Genomic DNA, 16,970 nt, shown 5'->3' with positions numbered 1-16,970 from the left:
TCAGGACCTGAGCTGAAATCAAGAGGTGGACACTAAACCTACTGAGCCACCCAGCCACCCAGGCACCCTGGTTTTTGGTTCTTTTTGATACCTATTAATTTCTAGTTTCAATATATCATGATCAGAGAATATTGTCTATACTAATTCTATTCCTTGGGATATCAGGAGGTTGGTTACTTTGGAGTTTAAGATGTGACTAATTTTCATGAATGTTTTATGTGCACTTAAAAACAGGTGGGCTGTCTATCATTAGCATTCAGAGTTTGATTATTAGAGCTACCTTATTGATTTCATTGTGTAAGTTTTCTATACACTTGTCGATATTTTGTCTCCCATGTCTGTTTTAGACTGAGAGGGATGTGTTAAAGTTCTCTATCACTAGTTCCTATTTCGTTTTTTACTTCCTGTAGTCTCTGTTTTATTAAAGTGGCTGGATTATTACATGCCCATATATTAGTAACTGAAACAACTTCACTGTGAATTGTAGCTTTTAGTACCATAAAATACCTTTCTTTGAGCCCTTAGTTAATGAGCTTACAGTCCACCGGGTTCAATAATATTGTGGCCACTGCTTTCTTTTCATTCATTTATATCCTGCCCATCCTTTATTTTTAATCTTTCCTACTCTCTGTTTTTAGTATGTCTCTCTTATACAACACAATCTTAGATTTTATTCTGCCAACGAGTCTGATCATCTTTTTTTCTGATAGGTTAATTAAGTCCAATAATATTTACTGATGATGTTGGTCAAGTTGTACATACCCACAAATATATGAAATTGTACATATTCTTTCTCTATGTGGTCTGTTTTATTTGATTTTCTTCAAAATTTTTCTCCTTTCTCTGTTTTTTTGTTTTTTGTTTTTTGTTTGTAGAGAGAAAGGGTGCAGGGAGGAGGGAGTATTTAGGAAAGTTTGTTTTTTTGTTCTAATGCTTGTGTTTATGCCTTTATATAATCCTTTAAATTTTGTTATTGTCAGTTTGTTCTCAACTATGAGCAATATTGAAATAACTTTGCTAGTGACATTTCAGTTCCCTCTTTCCCAGCATCTATTTTGAAATAATATTCTTTTAAGCTAAACAAAAAACAGAAACAGACTCATACATACAGAGAACAAACTAGTGGTTGCCAGAAATGGAGGCATGTGGAGGGATGGATGAAAGGTGAAGGTAAGAGGTACAGACTTCCAGTTATAAAATAAATAAGTCATGGGATGAAAAGTACAGCATAGGGAATATAGTCAATAATATTGTAATAACTTTGTATGGTGACAGATGGTAACCACACTTATTGTAGTGAGCATTTAGTAATGTATTTAATTGTCAAATCACTATGTTGTACACTTGAAACTAATATGTCAACTATACTTTAATAAAAAAAGAAATGATATTCTTTTACTCTCAGATAATACCCATAATGTAATCAGTGAGCTTATCTCACTTTTTACACACTCTCCATATCCTTCTAATTCTTTCCATTTTCATAGTTGATCTGTGTCTGCATTGTCAGAACATATAGTCATTTTTCTAAAACAATCACTTAGCCTTAGTTTTATAGACATATGTATATTTGGTGATTACTTCCCGCTCTTACACTGTCTGCTCAATTATGCTGGTTGTCTAAAACTCATTCCCTAGTAGATTCCTTAGCAAAGGTTTATTTGAATAACATTCCTTAAACTATTGCATTCTTACATCAGCTTACAGCTTTTATAGTTAAAGGTCATTTGTGCTGGATAGCAAATCTTAGCTCAAATTTTTCCTTCCTTGAACTTTAAAAAAAATGTTACTTCATTTTCTGGGGCAAAGTATTATCATCACAATCTTATAATAATCTGATTTTCTTTCCCGTATGAGTAATTTGACCACCTCTTATTCTATTTCTATTTTGAACTTTGTTTAAATCTGTAATATTGCTATTGTTGATAAATTCATTTTGATAGGACTTCATGGGATATATCGTAAAACACCAAAAGCAATGCAATACTTAATATCTAAATGTATTTGCTAAAATCTTGCCGATTGCCAAGCCTCTGATCCAGTTATTTCAGCTGCTTTTACAAGCAAGAATCAATCCTGTAGTGATCTGACCAATTCTGTGACCAACCACAGGTATGGAGACAGGGGAACAGCACTAAAAATATCTGGATCAAACTGGATGTTTTTAGCCATTGCCAGAACTGGACCTAAGTTAATCTTAACTTATCCTATCTTTACCTTTAAAAATAAAACTGTATGATTTATATTTATGTAACATAATAATGAAGTGAATTAAACATATCTGTTTTTCAAATTTGTGATTAAGACAGATGTAAGCATGCTTTTTCCCCCATGGTTTAACCTGATGTTCAAGGAGAAGAGTTGTTTTATCATCCTTACTTGATATGATGCTACCTACCCTAGAAATAAGTGAGAATGGGAATGTCAGTAACAAGGAAGCCACTATTTCTGTGTTTTGTGTTTTGTGCTCCATCCAATGACCACCCTCCAGTAATGCTTTTGTCGTTGATAGGGCTGAGCTGGAATAGACTTTCAATTTCAGTCCTAGCACATTCTTAAAACATATGTGAATGGAAACTTAGTAAAAAGATGGGCAATCTGGGATCATACTTAAATGATGATGGAAGACTTCTTAGAACGCTAGCATTATCAGAAACTGGTTTCTTCTTCCAGTTTTGCTTCTTTTCATAGTCATCACTCTTGATAGGATAAAGGAGAATCATAGATGACTTTGTTGCAAGATTTTATTTGGTTATACGTGTCATCAAATGGATACAAATCCACATGCCCTTTAGACTGTTTTTTAAAAGTGGGCCACTAACATTATCTCCTTGATGTCTACAATGAAGTTCAAGATTATATATCTATCTAAAATATTTCTTTTACTATTAAATCAGAGAAATTTTAAATATTACTATTTTGGTAGGACAGTAAAGAGCCTTGATCTGAAGGCTGGACATCTTATTGACAGCATAATTTCTAGGCAACTACATATTTAGAAATAGTTTATTCAGGTTACCTCCTTTCTAGCCACTAGTCTAAGCATTTGCATGTTTTAACTCATTTAATTGTTACAACAATTTTACACATCTGATAAAATCGTATTACCTAATCATGCTGCTAATCATATTACCATTATTACTATTTTGTAGATGATGAAACTGAGATGCAGAAAGATTAAGCAACCTGACTAGTTACCCAGTTTGTGGATGAGTCAGGACTGTATTTCAATTGGCTATCTTAGCATATGGATAAATTTCCATAACAATAAGCTACTTGTCTTTCGATTGTGAAAGCAGTCTTTTTAGGTAGTCCTAAAACGGAAGGGTGATGTTAAACAGTGTTCCTTAAAGGAAACACTTATAAAAAGCCAGCCAATTACAAAAGAAAAGCAATATATGTAATTCTTTCAACATCTAATCATACTGTATCTTTCAATTAAATCATCACTCTTAGAAGTAGAATCCCTGTATTGCCAAGTACAATCCTTGCCAAATATCCAGACACAATCATGGGCTTTAAGGATTACAAGTCACATAATAAAGGATAATGACCTAAAATTAAGCACACCAATATAGAAAGCGGGGACTGCCATGCTCTGTGGAAATCAGCAATCTATTAGATTTAATGTGAGATTAAGGATCTGTGTAACCCACAATTATGCTGTTTTTCATTAAGAAAAAAAAACGTGATGATGGTGCTCAGTTAAATTCTTTCTTCTATTTACCTCTGTTTAATTGGATTGGGGACTGCTTAAACATCTTTGGGTTGGAGCTTATAAGAAGATGATCCCAGCTGTTTTTCAAAGCTTAAGGCAGCAGGCAGACAACACGATCATGTCAAGGCTCATGCAAAAGCCTTAATCCTACTTTTTTTCCATCCACCAGCTACTGCAGCCCAGTGTTTAACCTTCTAAGTACTAAATGTGCTCTGTCACTGCTTCAGATTTGCCACTGAATTGTTATTGTTTAATGCTGTTAGCTTCACCGCCATTAAAAAGATCTCAATTCCCTCTGCCTTTGGATACTGACCATGTTTCCATTAGGATTCTCTGTATTGTATGCCTTAATGTAAAGATAGTCAGTGGCTCACTACACTTCTAAAACGTCAAATAGAGAATACTGACTTGTTTGTTCATACATTCATTCACCTACCCATTTTTTCATTTGATAAATATCAAACCCTTTTGTGTCTTTTCCCCAAGCTCTACCGGAGACACACTAGAGCAAGCTTTAAGATGGTAACCAACTGGCTCCACAGTGTTGAAAGTAAATAAAATAATTTGGAGTTCTCTTTTCCTTTTTTTCTTCTAGCAACATTTTGCCTAGTCCAAATATCTAGCACCTTAGAACTCTCACTGTAGTTTTACCTAGATCAGCAATATCATAGTATGTAAAGAGTAAAGGTTGAATGGTCAAATTAGCTTTCCCTACAGCTGCACATGCTACTTGCATGATGATGCACTTTCTTTTCTCTTTTCCTTTGGAGTGTGAGTAGTAAAGGAAAAAGGGAGTGGCTCTCTGATTTGTCCCAGTGGCAGTGAACAGCCAGCAGAAAAGCAGACACAGTTAATGCTCAGCTGCTCAGACCAGTCAAGCAAGCTACCGAGTCCCAGCTGTGCCTCTTAATGTTTTCTGATTGCACCTACTCCTCAATCTGTGAACTGTTTTCTGGACTCAGATTCATCAAGCGCTGCTGCTTTAAAAACGCATGTAGGCAGGCATCCTAGGATATGCCATTATAAGCTGCTGCCAGGGGATCTTCTAGGAGATAAATGGAATCTGTGTGAAGTAAATTAGTGTGAACCAGTCAATCTGAGTGTCAGCCTTGAGCCACTTCCATGGATAACTAGCTGGCTGACTGGAGGCCAGGGTCTTCTGCCATATGTGGGTTGGAATATCTGAGATTGTTTCTCAGGATGCGGGGGATGCAGGGCTGTTTATTCTTGGAAGAAGGCCAATTTGATCTGTGTTTTAGATTTGTCAATGAAATGGACTTCTGAGGCATTATTGTTTACCTCTCTGCTCTGACTATACTGAATGCCTCTAAGTTGAACTTCTTTATGAGAAAAATGAGAGAAATGCCCTGGAGAGAACTGCTTCTTTCTTGTTTGAGCTGCCATTTTGCAGACTCCAACTGTGCTGGGCTTGGTCAAACCTCCTATCTGAGATCTTTAGGTTTTAAAACAAAGTAATAACCATAATTTGGCAAAATGAGTTTAATCCAAATCTCCTCTCCCTATTTGCTCTTTGAGGAATAAATCTATGTGATCTTTAATTCATGAAGAAAGGGAGGTTCTATGCAAAGCCTGATGATCATGATTCCCTGTAGATAACCAGCATGGAAAATCAAATTTTGGCCATTAGAGGAGGGGGGAAAACCTCTTAATAGCAATAGAATGAGAAAACCTTTTTAAATAACTTAACTGTTCCATGGAAAGAATTTAGAGACAAAAAGCACAAAAAACCAATAGAGTCTAAGAATTATTATTTAATATGATTAAATGATAAGTATAAATGGTTCTATTATGTAAAAATCATGTTTCCATAATTCAGTATTCCTTTAAAGATCATAGTTTGTTCTTACATTAAGATTACAAGAATTCATTTTATCTAGTTATATTATGACAAATCATCTTTATTTCTTTTTCCTTTATTATATTAATAAAAATTTTTATCGCCTTTAGAATCAGTGAGATGGTTAATCATAGAATGTAAATGTATAAAATAGAATGAGAATACATTTAGTCTTCATATTTGGGGAATATTTTTTAAAGATTTCTCTCCTCCATCTCCAGGGAGGCATTTTGCCTTTCAGAGAGAGAGAGAGAGAGAGAGATTGAAGGGGAGAGAGAGAGAAATTATTTAGGAATAAGAACTTGGGCAAAACAATAAATGTTTAAATATTCAACAAGTAAGTGAATTTTATTTTTCTGGTCACCTTTCCTAGACTCATGTATCTATAAGGTAGCTTTTGAGTACTTTATGTGAAGGTACCACCATTATGGAGTCCATAGAGACACATTCCATATATAAGATACCTTTCAGTATATAGAGTGTGTCTGTGGATGTTAGATAGCATGAATCATAGCAAAGATCAAACCAAATGCTTTAAAAATTGAGTGACCCTTTCCTTGAACTAATGAAACAAAAATGGGATGTCCTGTGAGAACAAAATTTGTTTTATGCCTGTACATTGAGTTCAGAGCAATGAAATCCCTAGTGTAAATTTAACTTTATGATTTATGAGAGTGAGGAAAGGAGAGTGGAAATCGGTGAATTTCCCTTCTGTTATAAGGACTAGATACAATATTTTGCAATGTATGACTTGCTTTCTATAGCTCTCTGAAGGGAAAGGAAGTGAGCATTGTATAAATGATGTTTTTGCCTAGGCATCTCCCTCAACGTGGTCCACCCAATGTCCACATAACCTTATTCCTGTAGAGAAAGTCAACTTCCCCAGTCATTGCTGCCCATAGGTGCATTAGACTCATCACATTTGTGGAACAAGAATACTATCCATGGATTTCCAATTATCTGACACAAGCTAAGGAAGATGGAAAAAGGCACACTGAGTCAGGCCTGTGATTCTTCTAGCCTGGTCTTTTGATTGCGGCACTAGAGCTCAATATAGAGAAGCAAAGTTGTCCTCATGACATCAGCCTCAAAATTTTAAGATGTGTCTCAGTATCTTTCTTCCCTACTAACGTAATCCAGCGAAGTAGTCATATATAAGATGCAGTGAATGGAGTAAGAATAACACCGGCCAAATTAAGGTAAATAAAGTGCTTGAGAAACACAGAAGGGAGAAAAATTAATGTTACCTAATGGGTTGATAAAGACTTCATGGAAAAGGTGGCATTTGAATTGAGTCTTAAATAAGGGGGAGAATTTTGACAAGTAGAGATTCACAGACGGGGTGAAAGAGGTTATCTCAAGCTGGGAATCTTTACATAGGCACTGATGTAGAAAATAAATGGCAAATCCAGGGGACAATGTGTACTCTCATCTAGCTATGTAGTATATATCAGAGTCTAAGATAGGAAGGAGTGGAGAAGGCCAGCATCCAGTGAGAAACTTCTAAATGTGCACTGAGAGGGCAGCCCAGGTGGCTCAGTGGTTTAGTGCCAGTTTCAGCCCAGGGCGTGATCCTAGGCTCGATCCCGAGATCGAGTCCCACGTCAGGCTCCCTGCATGAAGCCTGCTTCTCCCTCTGCCTGTGTCTCTGCCTCTCTCTCTCTCTCTCTCTCTCTCTCCCCCCGTGTGTGTGTGTGTCTCATGAATAAAAATAAAATCTTAAAAATAAATAAATAAATGTGCACTGAGACTACATTATAAAGGTATTCAAATCCATGACTCCTGAATTCCCCATTGCCAACTGAGCAGAGGCGCTTGCAGATTTTTCTATGCAGAAGCTACATGATCAGATCCTGGTTTTAGGGATATGAGTCACCTCAGTTTAAAGAGTTACTAGAGGGAGACACATGTCTTATCAGGCTATTAAAATAGAGGAGTGACTCTGGCACTGGAAAGTAGGGTAAGAGTAGAATTACCTTGAGGGGTTAGATGAACTAGAGGTGAAAAAATGGCAGTCATAGGTGTATATAACTTCTTGATGAGTTTACAAATATCAGTCACGTTCCTCTTCAGATTTACTTCCATGCTGGAGTCTTGGTCTTCCTAATTTCTTCTTGAAATGCTCTGATATGATGTAGATTGTCCTTCCCGCTAATTCTTCCCAGACCTTTGGTTGGCCTCTTAAATATCACTGTGTCCTGTATTGGCTACAGTCTCTGGAGGCACATACAGGGGACCTGATCCAGAGGCCTGCTGGGCTCGTTTGTTGGTTTTCTTATGGTTGGTTTATTGTGTTGACTATCCCTTTCCTAAAGTGCCCACCTTCTGTTAACCATTTGCCTATATTTTTACATTGGCCTAATGTCCTTGAGTCACAGTCAATGATAGCTCAGAGCCATGTTCTTGTTACATATACTTGTAAAACTTGGATCATGTTTCCTTTAAATGGTTCCCAGAATTTACTACACTGACATGTGTACACAGCATGTATTCCCAGTGATTCAGCCTTGCAATTGTTTTCTATAGTTAATCTAATCGGTCTCATATTTCACAACTCAGGAACTCTTAGTGTTGTCTGTAGTCCCGGATATTTTCCTGTGTATTCTTCCAAACAATTTGTAAAAATTTAGTAAGGAATATTTTACACTGATCTGTGACACTGTTTTACACTGTCTTATCTAGACATATCTGTCCCTTACCTTTTGTTACCTATTACTTAGCTCTGTAATTATGATAACACCTTTTTTGTATTGAACGTAGCTTTCTGAAAGTCTCATCATATCTGAGTAACTGGTTTCCTTTTATCTACATGCATGTTTGCTCTTTAAACATTGCTTTCTTTAGGTTTGTTTCTCTTTCCTTTATTTATAGGTGCCACTGGCTTGCTTAGTATCAAAATGAGAGTCTCTTCTTATCAAGGGCATTTCTATATTTTGGGCAACCATCTCTTAAAGATATTAGTACAAATACTGAATGTTATGCAGTGACTCAGCTTGAGGATTTGAGAAGGCATCTTTTAATGATTTATCCCCCAGCAAAGTTAATATTTTTGAAATGGCTACATTTTATATGCATGACCGTAAGAAGCAATCAATCCCAACAGACCACCTATGTTTTCTCTGTCTTGTGTGAGTGCCTGTGTGAGAGAGTGATGCTTGCTACCGATTATATTATAATACAGTGGTTAAGCACATTATTAGCATCCAAGCATATCTTCCATTCAATTTCAGTAAGGTCTTGAATACACTAACATACCATTTGATGTTGTTCAAAAAAAATAAATCACTTTCGGAGTAACCAAGTCTAATGATACAAAATGTGGTAACTTAGACCTTTTGTTCCTTGCATCCTTCTTAATGTTGACAAAGAACTAGAAAACTAAGGCGTAGTCTAGATAATTTGATTTCCTTATTTTCCATTTCCTATCTAGGAGATGAAAGAGCTCTGACACTTGATTAACCATCTGAGACAAATGTTTTCCCCTGAGATAGAGACTACTATCAGCTGGGAATTTGAGACTGCCTGCCAACCATTCTCCCCAAGCTGATGGTGTCATCTTAGGTTCGGCCTATGGAAGGGTTGCTGCTCTTATGAATTCCAATGGTGGGGCCATTTGACAGTTCCTCCTCCTAGTGATTCAAGAGAAAAATGTTTTTGGTATTTTCCTTATGGAGAACTGTGGACTTTGCTGTGTTTTAAATTGCCCTCTGCTGGGAATCCTTATCTTAAGTTCATATATAAATCACGTTTATCTCTAGTCTCAAATGCTAGCTTGATGCTCTTTTGATTGAAGTGACTCTTTTGTTTTCCTGACCTTCTAAATTTTCAAATGCAGGCTTGGAAGTTTACTATAAATTTCCTCTTAGAATTCTCCCATAATTGACTGTTCTTCAATTTACCAATATGTAGGGATATATTTGTTTGTGTCTTTGAAATCTATTCCTGCCTTCAACTTCTTGAACTTCTGAACAGTAAAATTAATGCATTTGTGTATTTACCATAGGATTTGGTCCTTATGAGAAAAGTCAAATGACTTTTGCAGAACCTGGATGCATGAAGAGTGTGAGAGTTAATTTCTATACATTCTTAGAACTCATCCATCACCTATACTTCCTTTTAGTGATGACAGAGTCCTTTCAGATAAGATGTCCCTGAATCTCTTTGTCTTGAATAATTATCTCTCTGGTTTAGCAAAGAAAGCTGGGATTGAGCTTGCTGATTTGACCAGCTCATTTCTTGCATCCAGAAATTATCTTCCTTACCAAATGATACATAACTATAAGAAATAATAATAAGTAATATTTCCTGGAGTTATTTCCACTCTGAATTTATTAAATAATGTTCAAGGACCAAAGTTGAGGAAATTATTTTGATTTGATGTTTTAAAAAAAGGTTCCTGCTCACCTGCTTACCACCTCTCTTGGGAACACTGCTTGCCAACAAAATGGTTACTCTAAAGGAGTACGTAAAGAAATCCAGGCAAGACTCTCACTGATAACTCAAGATTTACCCTTATGGGGACTGAGGAAATGCAGCAGAAAGAGAAGAAAGAGTTGCATCATTGCCTGTTATTCTCCTTTCCTATTCCCAACTTACCTTACACATTTTCTCTGCCAGGACCCTCTCCATGCTACCTGCAATCTGTCCCTATAGTCTGTTTCAGTCTGAGAGTTTAGATAATTTGATTAGAGTTGGTTTTCATGTCAGGCTTGACTAAGACAAATGACTTCATGGGCCCCATCCTTACATACAAAAGGAATAGAAAGAGTTGCCCTTTAAGAGATTTGACTTGAGGAAAATACAATTCCACAGGAACACCGACCTCTACATTAATTTAACAAATAATAATTGAGAACCTCTTCATGTCTCTGGCCCCAAAGCCAAGATGGAGCCCATCCTCAGAGGAGTCTAGTGCACATGAAGCCTAACCTAACTCAGACCATGTAACGTCCAAGCCAGGTCTCATCCACTGCATTGGTGCTTCTTGCAATTATTACATGGACCCACTTAATTTCATTTAGGATGATTTATCTTGTATTGAAGTTCATATTTTCCAAGCTGATTAATGAAGAGAGGGGTTGTTTAAAGAAATTAATTACATAAATATGATTCTAAAAAGGATAAGATATAACGTATTTTTTAAAAGATTTGGTTTTAACAATGTGTTTTGTACCATTGGTAAACATCTGACAGATATTTTTCTATCCCAACAAGTCAGTTTTTTTTCAGAAGTGGCCATACTGTAGCCTCGGTCCTTTCTTGGCCCTCTTTCTGTAGGGCTGCCTCACTAGCAGTGCAGCTACCCAAGTATCCCTCTGAAACTGCCTTGATGTCCTCTGTCCCTCAGTCAGACTGGACACTGCCACTTGTAGAAAAATATCAATCTTACTTCATTCAGAAAGAGCTTCAGAAGTCCTTACTATCGCCAAGGCTAGTGTAGTAGCCACTTATCATCCTGGTATACTGTTCAATGATATACTGAGTGGTAGGTTGGACTTGGATTTTTAACTGGAGGAATATTTGAGTCTCAGAGCCAGAAGATGTCAAGAAAATTGTCCAGTCCAACTCTCTCATTTTATTGATAAAAGGACCTGAGTCCAGGAGAGTGAAATGACTTGCTCAAGGTCATGAAGTTACACTATTAGGACCAAAGGTGGAATTTAAAAAACAACAGATATTCTGGTCCTATTAACTGAACTTTTGTCCAGTACAACATATTTGTCCCCAGGAACTCAAAAGTTCATGTCTATACTGAAATTATTGATACTCATTTTTGCTCCAATGAATACATATATGTGGGTGCTAAACAGTGAAAAATTTTATTTTTCATTCAGAAATAAGGCAGAGAGGGCCTCCTTCTTTAGGCAGACTGCTGTGACATTAATAATAGATGATGGGGTTATTTGGTTTGTTTGAGCTGTAAACTCTAGGCCTAACCTTAAGATTTTCTTCTTAAACTACAAGTGAAATTAATCATTGGATTTTAATTTTTAGGAATGTTCCTTAGCAGTTTCAATCAGTCATTTCAGAAGTACTCTGAGTACATGCCCTGTGCCTTGCAATTGGCTAGATATGTGCTCATGTGTTTATCAGCCTTACCAAAGCATCCCATTGCTCAAACACCCTGGATGATGGGGGAATTTATATATCTGGGAAGAGTAAAGCATTGTTTAAAAAGATTCATTATGTGGCACCTGAGTAGCTCAGTTGTTTAAATGCTCAACTCTTGGTTTTTGGCTCAGGTCATGATCTCAGGGTAATGGAATGGAGCCCTGAGTCAGGCTATGTATTGGGCATGGAGCCTGCTTAAGATTCTCTCTTTCTCTTTCCCTTGGCCCCTCCCTTCTGCACACACTCTCTCTCTAGAATAAATAAATCTTTTAAAACAAATAAATAAATAAATCTATAAAAAATAAAGATTCATTAATTAGGTATCTTTTTCATCACTTATATTTTCCTTCCTGCAAATAGTTGGCTGATCCAGCCATGCGTTTCACCTGTAGAAGTTAGCTATAGATAGATTTTTTCCCCCTTAGACTAAATAGTCAAATAGGATTTGATCCTGTGTGTGTGTCTCTGTGTGTGTGTATAATACACATATATCCCCAAAATATTTAAATAAAATAGCAACTTTAATTCTATACATCTAGTAAGGATAGCAAAATAATAGTTACTCTTCACAACATTTTGGAAAATTTATTTCTTTACCAGTTGAAAATGTCATCTTTAAAGCAATTCATACTAGAAAATGTCATCCAGAAAATAATATCCCATGTCTGATTACAATTGCAGAAAGATAGCAAAAACACATAAGTCTAATGTTAATTCATCTTGTTGAACTTGTCCATAAGACAGTAATTAGTTACAAAGAAGTATCAGATATTTTATTTAATTCTGGACATCTTTATATGATTTTTTCCCCAGGTTCCAGTCCACACTGATACAAAATCAGCCTGAAACCTGATGCAGGATGCAGCTTTTGCTATTCAAATATAATCAAGAGGTCCTATCACTTGATTATCTCAGTAGATACTCTTAAAGTAAGGGTAATAAGTACATAGTTCTTTAGGTAGATATGTTTATCTTATAAGACATCTGTCCTGAGAGAACCACTTTGTGAAGTGAATTTGGGGTCTATTCAAATGACATCCTTTTTGTTTATAAATATGGTGTTACCACTTTGTCTTTTCATTGATTTTGTCTCCCTCTAATCTAAAATATATTGTAGTCTTTGGTGATCTGTGAGTATTGCATTAGTATTTACTTCTTGAGTTTAATGTAGCTTTTCTTTCTTCTAAGCCTGTAGAAAGTTTTTGGTTTTTTTGGTTTATTTGTTTGTTTGTTTTTCAGTTGATTCATAATGATGCCTTAAGATTGAAAAGAGAGGGATGCCTGGGTGGCTCAGCAGTTGAGTGTCTGTCTTAGGCTCAGGGTGTGATCCTGGAGTCCCAGGATGGAGTCCTACATCGGGCTCCCTGCATGGAGCCTGCTTCTCCCTCTGCCTGTGTCTCTGCTTCTCTCTCTCTCTCTCTCTCTCTCTCTCTCTCTCTCTCTCTGTGTGTGTGTGTGTGTGTGTGTGTCTCATGAATCAATAAATAAAATCTTTTTTAAAAAAAGGTTGAAAAGAGACCTAAATGATCAACCAAGAAAGTAATCAACTCTTGGCCACGATATTGAGCTACTAGGTTTGAACTCAGGTGCTTGGCTTCTCAGCCGCTCATTCAACAGATCTGAGAGGTCTTTTAGTCTTTCCTGAGTACTGCAACTTGTACATTACTTTATACCCTTGAATAAGATGTGATTAAGATTTTTTCTGAATTTTATCTGCTACTAAAGTGGTTTATTCTATTCAGACTAGAATTTCAAACTGTTATATCTTTTTATTAATGGGTTTCTATAAATATCCCCAATACTTCCAAAAAGTCCATACGTATGATGGATGGGATCTATTTTTAAATCATTCATAAGTCATTGTATTGAAAACATTATTTGCAGTGCAGATTTTATTCACACTGTAAATGATATGGATTTTTAACAAGGGCTCTATTTAGTCTATAGTACTGGGCTTGGTTGGAAGAATCAGCTGCTGTATGTGGAGGTGAATGAACATTTTTTCAGTGATCATTCCCTTGTTGGGGTCGGAGGGAATAGTTCTTGGAATTGTTTGCAGTCTAGGCCTTGCCACTTTAAAGAACTAATATCATCTTTCTGCAAATGATGACAAAGGAAAGTGGGAATTTTCAGAGGTTAACTGAAACCAAATTAGAGAATAGAAGGGGGTGAAGAAGCATAACCACTAATGACCCTGTCACTACATTGTCTTACATTAATCTTTCTATAGTGTCTTTGTCTTTCTCTGGCTTTCTTCTGCTGCTGAACCATTCATTTCTTTAGGCTGTTAGAATCATACTCATAGTTAAACACATGATAGTCAAATACATCCATACAAAGTACATGGACGTTTCTATTTAGCTATTAAAGATATTACAAAGATATTTAGCACACTGGCCTTTCAGTTGTCAATATTTTGAGGTATGTGATGAGTAAATGGAATAGCTTTACATCTCTCAGTGGTAGAACTGTCAAGAAGAGTTTGTCTTTTTTGCCCCTCATCTCCCAAATGTGGACTATTTCAGAATCCATTACAGAGGAAATAAACAGTTGATTTTAAGTTAAGAATGAACCTAACAATCATTTGCACTATATCGATGTCAAAAGTATCTCTCTGCCAAGCTTTAAAATGCATCTTCAAAAACTACTGAAAATATCCAAGAACTTTAGTGATGAGCTACAAATGGACTTTGGTATTGATAAATAAAAGTCAATATGTATAGTGAAAGGACAACTTACTGTGATAAATGGGCCCACCATCAGTAAAGATCAAATTATTGACTATTTAGGGCAAGGAAAAACCTGTCTATAGCTAACTTCTACAGGTGAGAAGAATTAGCCACAACAGCAATTTAGGAAAAGCTCAAAGAGACAACGTTAGGAGAATTCATTAAAAATGCATAAAGTAGGCAGCAACATTCTGTTAAATACATTTGTGACACTGGGGCTAATGTACTTTTTTTTTTTTTTTACCATGCCTGGGTTCATACCTTCTTTCTTTTGCCTTGAATAAGCTCCCTTTGGGCTGCCCATATTCCTTTTCAAGGATATCTAATTCAAAATTCATTTCCCAATCCCCCTATTGCAGAATTACTTCTGCATTCCTAAAAACTATGTCACTCTTGGAATATTGTCTCAAACACTCCTATTGGTTACTTTTCAGTATACCTCAACTAGATCACAAGTTGTATGAGGGCACATTAAAAGTGCCTTTATTTTTTTTACCCTTCACATAGTCTAGCACAGAGCTCTACCCATAGTAAGCACTAGATCAATACTTGTTGATTTCATTGTTTTTGAAATGATTCATTAAGGAAGCCTCAGTCACACATCATGTCAGAGTTTAATGATGAAACATCACAGAAAACACCCAAAAGAACAATTGCAAAGATTGGCTTATCAAAAGAAAAAAAGGAAAGAAAGAAAAAAAAAGTGGAATGGCAATAATTAACCTCTCCAGTGTCCACTGCTCCCAATTGACAGAATGTAGGTATTTCTTCTATAGTAAATTGAACCAGATATTCTATACATTAGCCAGTAAAAATGACAAATCTTGTACCATCTCAAATTTGGAAGCCAAAATGTAATTAAGCAAAATACCTTAAGAATAATCCTTTCTATTCTCCTACACCCTCCCCCCCACAAATGACACCCTCCAAAATCAGAGACAAAAAGAATTTCATGGTACCTACTAGTATGAGTATAATGAAGATCATGCAGCTACAACTACATCTAACTTTCTGACTTTCTTGAGAGGTTTGGGATGTCAGTTCCTCCTGGGACCACTTTTTTGCCACTGGAAACTGTTACAGGCATTTACTTTGTTGTTCTAATACCATGTTCTCTTCCTTCTTGAGGGTCCTATGTCTAGAATGGAGTCTTGCTGGAAGAATAAGCAAATCAATGAGTGGATGAAAGTTTTAAATTATGAAAGAACAACGTATGGGATGACAAGTGGAATGCATTTGCCCAAATAAACACAGATGCTAACTCACTGGTTGTTAATAACAGATTTAGCTGTAGGATTCATTCCCTATTATAAATATCAATGCAAATAGTTCAGGAAATTAACTATATAGAAATAAAGATTATTAAAACAGTCCTAAGGCACCTGGGTGGTTCAGTGGTTGAGCATCTGCCTTTGGCTCAGGTCGTGATCCAGGGGTCCTGGGATCAAGTCCCACCATTGGGCTCCCCACAGGGAGCCTGCTTCTCTCTCTGCCTATGCCTCTGCCTCTCTTTCCGTGTCTCTCATGAATAAATAAAATTAAAAAAAAAAAAAAAACAGTCCAGTAAATCTTGCCCAGTGTAATATAGTTTTCCGTGACTTTGATGCATTTAATTATCCACTTCAACATGTTACAAAAATCGATGGATTCAAAAATAATTTGTATGATCTAAACTGAGAAAAATTAAAGGCAGCTACACCAATAACTACTTAGGACTTAGGCCTCTCCTCCAAATTACAAACTAACCCGCACCATCATTTTACAAATTATCTCAAGTGGACCTAAACAAAAAACTGAATGGATCTAATTGAAGATAATTCAAAGCACATATCCTCTTGGATCAGGAGGACATCTAGCGTGATACCTCTGCTTCATTCATTTGTTCACTCATTCATTCCACAAATCCTTTAAGAATACCTCCTATAGCCCAGGGCAGATAAAGGTGCATAAAACAGACATGGTACCTACTTAAAATTTTTTTTTTGGGGGGGGGATTTAAATGCCAGAATATCATACATTTTTCCCATGTTTTGTTTTCAAATAAAAGGCTTCAGAGAAGCAGTGATTTCAAACTCTATGCTCACACTTTCAGAGAACAGAGGAGAACTATCTGTGTTCTGAGAGGAATGGTGAAACTCAAGAGAATTATTTGGACCAGAATTATGTTACTAGTCTCCTTTAAAGTGTGTATGTTGGGCTTCAAGTTATGGTCACCAATGCTGTATACATTCCATGGAAATAAGATGAGGAATGTTAGAGGTGTGAGCTCTGCTAACACTGCTTTGGACCTTGGGTGTGCTCCTTTGTATCACTTATTGAGTATGGATGTGAAGTGACACAGCCTCCAGCCTTTGCTCTGTCATTTCCTAATGGAGGTTTAGGAACAGTGGCCAGACCTACTCCCCTGTGCCAACAAACATATCATTTCATGTAAGGCTTATATATTTCCTTTCTTACATTTATGGCCTATAAATAATATGTTGTGTGTGTTATCAAGACCTGAAAAGACAGTAGTAGTGTTTACTGCAGCAATTTGCAATAGATAAAATTAGCA

The 16,970-nt window shown here is 36.3% G+C and overlaps 1 protein-coding gene across 5 annotated transcripts in view; it reads left to right on the top strand.

Moving 5' to 3' along the window:
• Positions 1-16,970, top strand: part of WDR72 (WD repeat domain 72) — a 220,806-nt gene that overhangs the window by 194,382 nt on the left and 9,454 nt on the right. The gene's annotated exons all lie outside the window — the stretch shown is intronic.

This window comes from Canis lupus, chromosome 30 (assembly GCF_003254725.2).
Source record: "Canis lupus dingo isolate Sandy chromosome 30, ASM325472v2, whole genome shotgun sequence".
Classification (NCBI taxonomy): Eukaryota; Metazoa; Chordata; class Mammalia; order Carnivora; family Canidae; genus Canis; species Canis lupus.
This window is presented reverse-complemented; position numbering and strand designations above follow the sequence as displayed.